The 5,257-nt window shown below is 52.1% G+C and overlaps 1 long non-coding RNA gene across 1 annotated transcript; it reads right to left on the minus strand.

Annotated features, from left to right (window-relative positions):
* Positions 1–238: 238 nt before the first annotated feature.
* Positions 239–4,948, minus strand: LOC131907941 (uncharacterized). The gene is made up of 2 exons (XR_009378506.1): positions 2,831–4,948; positions 239–521 (listed from the first exon to the last, which is right to left on the minus strand). It is a non-coding gene; the product is annotated as an uncharacterized LOC131907941 (long non-coding RNA).
* Positions 4,949–5,257: the final 309 nt, after the last annotated feature.

Here is a 5,257-nt window from a genome sequence, read left to right on the forward strand (position 1 = left end):
GATCCTAGTAGCAGACAAGTAGAGGAGGTCTCACCAGTGGAGACATAACATGAATGATTTCAGGCTCAGGCCCCAAGGCTGTCTCCCCATTCCCTCTTCATTCTGACAAGACCCCAGCGGCTGTTTCCCTGAAATAAACATTTCACTTGAAGCAAGTGCCCGGCTGGCACCGAGCAGTACAGCCCGCCAACAGCCTGAATCCCAGCTTGGCAGCCAGGAAGAACAGGATCTTCTCAAATAAAGCCATGTTTGTTTTTAATTATTGAATTAACTACCGACGTCTTTGCTCAACTCGCCGAGCTCCAGGGGAAATTAGCGCAGAGACGAGTTGTGGAGACTGGGGGTCTGCGTTTCTCCGTGGAGTTGCCTCAACACCTGGCCTATGCTAGGCCCCTCACAGTGATCCTGTGGCTCCAGTTAACATTGCCTCAGCATCCACTGTCTGAGGAGGCCACAGGGTCAGCCTGCCACGCTGTGAAGGGGCAAGATGAGTTCTCAGGGAAGCTCAGCTCTGGCTGGTGCTGCTGAAAGAGACAGTGGTTATATCGGCTGCAGAGCCACAGTGACACACAGCATGAGTCACCTGATCCCACAGTGAGAGTTTGGACACTCCCATCCCAATCCTCCCACACACTGAGGGGTGCTACACTGATGCCCACCTCACATTGTCTGGACACTCCTACCAATAAATCCAGTGTGGGGACCACAGAACCCCATGTATGACTGACTGTGTCTTCCTCCCTGTGTGGACAGACCTGAGCACTTCCCCAAACCATCGTTGGGGAGACACCATCTGGCAGGAACCCTGATGAGAGGTCACTGACTACCTAGTAGGCAGCTAGTTGCCTGACTGCACAGGGATTGAAGAATATTGAAGGCCATGTCTATGCTTCACCAGAAGCCATAGGCTCTTCCAAGACACAGTTATTGGGGGTTCAATGGGAACAAAGATAGCATGAAGGTCAGGTGTGTACTACAGATATATGGGCTCCTGGAGGACCCCAGAGACCCAGGAAATAGATGGAGTTCCTGTGGCTAGGACTTGAGGGCCCACAGGAGATGAGGCCCAGGCTTGAGTCTTCCCATGGCAGAAGATGGGCCCATAGGAGAGCAGCAAAGACCTGAGGAGATCCGGAGCAAGAGAAACGGATGGAAGAGTAGCTTGGAGGGTAAGATTGGTCTCTGGACCAAAGGCTGTGGGAAAAGACAGGCCCTCGGAACATGGAGGATACGGTGAATGACGGGTAGGTCTCGCCTCCTACTACCCTCAGCCTCAAAGGTTGGCCTGACCTGCTTTCCATCACCTAGTGACCTGGGGCCTCAAATGTGTTGCCCCAGGGGCTAAGAAGATGGCTCAGTCAGTAAAGAATTTGCCTGGCAGGCGTGAGGACCTGAGTGTGATCCCTAGAACCCACATAAGAAAGCCAGATGAGTGATGCACTTGTATCTCAGTGCCAGGGAGGCTTGCTGCCCACCCAGTCTAGTCTACTTGGTAAGTGCCAAGATGGCTGGCACCCGAGGAACAGCACTCAAAGATGTCCTCTAGCCTGCACACACACACACACACACACACACACACACACACGCACGCACGCACGCACGCACGCACACACAGTGTGAGCTCACACACCTGAGCAAAATATGAACGTGTACATACACACAGAAGATGGTGCCCCAGTACAGAACCAGACACCTTGATGGCCTGAATGTCTCTGTCTCACTGAAGACAGACCTAGCTCTGCTATAGCCTGATACAGCCCTGTGTCCAGGGCCTGGGGTTGGCGAAGGCGAGGGTTCAGTGATGAGGGTTCAGCTAGGGGAAGTTAAGCCTCAGCGACACTTGCTCCATCTGGAGGAATTTGGGGCTGCGACACTGCTTCTGGCTGTAGAGGGTGGAGGCCAAGAGCACCAGGAAACACCTTACAATGCTCAGGTCAGCCCCCGGTGGTGGATTATGCAACTCAAAACATCGGAAGTGCCATAGTCAGGACCCCTTCAGTAGACCAGGGAGAAGGAGTGGGTCTCAAGGGCACTCCTGCCAGAGACACAGTACCCCAGAGAGGGCCTGTGCAGGGGGGTCCTCCCTGGGCACGTGGTGCACTGGGGTGGGGGTGGGGCGCAGGGGAAGCTCACCTGTGAATGACAGCCTCTGACCAGCAAGCAATAGGTTAGAAACTTGAAGCCATAGTATCTGTGGTACCCAATGGGAGTGCCCAAGACCAGTAGACTGAAGACACAGACCTGCCTCCACTATCTTTTCAGCACATATACATGAGTGCACACATATGCACATACCACACACACACAGAGGCATGCACATATGTGCATCCATCTCACACACACAGGCATGTATACATATATATCCATCACACACACACACTGGTATGCACACACATGTACCCATCACACATACAGGCATGCATATCCTGTACCCATCCATGAACTCACATGTACATCTGCACATAGGCGCATGTGCCACACACATGCACACATGGTGCACATACATGCATGTCATGCACATGTGTTTAGGCATGTATTTGCACATGGTGCATAGCACATTCATGTATTTCTGTGTGCACCAGAGTGCATTTCTATGCACACATGCAAGCAAGCAACACATGTACCCACACACACACAGTATATACATGCCCCTGAATATACATACCCTCATGCACATACCTTCCATACATGCATACAGTATTGACACAAACACACATCATGTACCCAGGACATACATACACACAGGGCTCATACAGTCACACAGGCCACATGCACACTTCTTGCTGTAAGGCATTATGCTCATTTTCTGCCCGCCACCCAGCTCATTCACCTGTGGAGGAAAAATGCGTCCCGATTAAGATGTCTTGATGGAGTGCAACATGGCAGCTCCCATGACTCTTCAGTGGGGCTCTGGAGCTTCCACAAGGCTTCAGTATTCTGTGTGTTCTGCTCCCCACACACCCCGTCCTCCCCAGTCGAGTCACAGCTTTTTCATCCCTAATATCATTGCTCACATCCTTACAGAGCGGTGGCAGCAGCTGCTGTCCTTCTGAGACTGAGGTTTTACAAGAATGAATGCCAACAACAGGCATGGGTATTTACAGCCCAGACCCAAGGTAACCGCCTGGGGACTCGGCAGCTTTTATCACAGAGGGCGAGCAGCGTACCTCCCACTTCCAGAAAGCCTTCCAAAACGAGCGTCTTGACCGCTCAGCACAGGTCCTGTTCAAAGCTTCCTTCCTCATTATACGGCTCTTCAGGGTATTTTTTACCCATCTTGATCTCTTTATGGTCATGGGATTATAAGGCCTTCCAGAATGCATATGCTGACCCCTCCATTCCTGCGCTTGCCTCAGGGAGGGCGACTCCAGGGCAAGGGAGGTCTCCAGGCATCAGAGGTCACCCAGCGCTGGCCTCTCCAAGGCCTGGCAGGATTCACAGTTGTGCATGCCTCCTGAATCTAATTGTAGTTTCTCCTGATTTGGGCCTTGGTTTCCTCTGTTGAGAATTGTTCTGGGTGGGAAGCCACCCTTGCTTATGAAGAGGTACTCGGTCTGGGAGAGCAGCGCAGAGTCCAGGAGGATGAGGAAGAGCCCCTCTTCCAAAAGACTAGATTGGGCCCCAAGTTGCAGGAGGCTTCCCACAGACTCCGTCAGCTCTCCTACCTGTCTCCACTGCCCAGCCTGTATGGCAGACTAAATCACCCACTCCCTGCTGAGGAAATTCTTACGTAGCCTTGGCCATGGGCTTGCCTTTTCCTCCCTGCTCTAAGCTCCGGAAAAGTGTCTTCAGCATATGAATAATGTATTGAAAACTCAGGCAGAGCAATCATAGGCCATGAATAATTGCAAGGTACAGGCACATTAGTTAGCTGTACAATCCGCTTACAGACCAAACCAACCATCTTATTAACGGCAGGGCCCTGAAGAAGACAGGCTAGCCCCAGCTCCTGGCTCGGCAGCAGCTTCTGTTCTCAGGTTCAGGGGGTGTTCAGAGAACTCTGCTCTGTGCAGCTGAGAGCCCCAGGCTGGGAGTCAGTCTTACACTGTAGTACCTACTGCTCCTGAAGGGTTCCCCTCAGCTCCGCCTTGTTTCTTAATTAATGAAGAATTGAAATTAGCACACAAGTGATACACAGCTCCATTGGGCATTCCCAAGTGCTCTGGGAGACGTTTCATTTCGAGCTATTTTTGCTCTTATCTCAGTGAACACACTAGCAGAGTGACTTGGTAGTGTCTGGGGAAATTATCTGCTAAGGAAAAGTCAACCTTGACCCAGAGCCCTTTCTTAAACAATCCCACTTGAGTGGATCTGTCGCAGCAGGGCTCGAAGTGGCTGTGGATGCCATCATCATGGCTCTGATTCGAGAGGTTCAGATGGCTCACGAGTGGAGGTCTCAGCTTCAGTAGCACTTAGGTTGCCTTCTGTGGACCAACCGGCCTGTCTCCATGCATCCTGTCATCCTAATACCTAAGCAGTTTCTTTGCAACCGTCCTCTTATTCTTGGTGAGGATTTCACCAGAGGCTGTCATCCCCATCCCCATTTTACCTAGGAAACAGCTAGACTGGGGTCCAAGCAGCCTGCCAGGGTGAGACACTCCTACCCACACCCCAGCACCTGTCCTTAGGCTTTAAGCCGTTCTGGGACCCACATTGCAGTGGACGGTTGACAAGGTAGACTTCAGTTGCAGACAGATGATGTCATCTCTCCCAGGATATGCCAGTGGAGACCAAGGCGAGGAGGACTAGATGCCAAGTCATCGGTCAGCCCACCTTGGCACATGGATCTTGTCTTGAGGAACCCAGGACACAGCGAGAACCTTCCTGTGGATTGGTTCTTCCCCTTTGGAGAGCAACCCTGCCCCACTGTGTAAGGTGGCTCCTGGGTCAGCCAAGTGTCATCAGGACTGACCCCATACCATCAGACCAAAAGAATCCTGGACGTTACCGCAGGCCAACTGCCGTTCTTGCTGGCTCCCCCCCCCCTCCCACTTAGAGGGTCTATTTGGCCCCTTGGATTGCCATGGCCTTAAGTTATAGGTTGATAGCAGTGTTCACGAGGTCACCCACAGCCACACAGAGTGCCCAGCCAGGAGACTCAAGAAGTGTACTGTCTTCTCCCCTGAGCAGACCTGCACAAGGCCTGGCCAAGCTCATTCACTGTGCTAATATCTTAAAAGCTTTGGCTTCTCTCAGGGTCAATGTTCTCCCAACAAAATATGACAATTAAGCTTTGAAAGCCTGTGCTGCGGCCTGA

The sequence above is a fragment of the Peromyscus eremicus genome, chromosome 4, assembly GCF_949786415.1.
Source record: "Peromyscus eremicus chromosome 4, PerEre_H2_v1, whole genome shotgun sequence".
In the NCBI taxonomy this organism is placed as follows: domain Eukaryota; kingdom Metazoa; phylum Chordata; class Mammalia; order Rodentia; family Cricetidae; genus Peromyscus; species Peromyscus eremicus.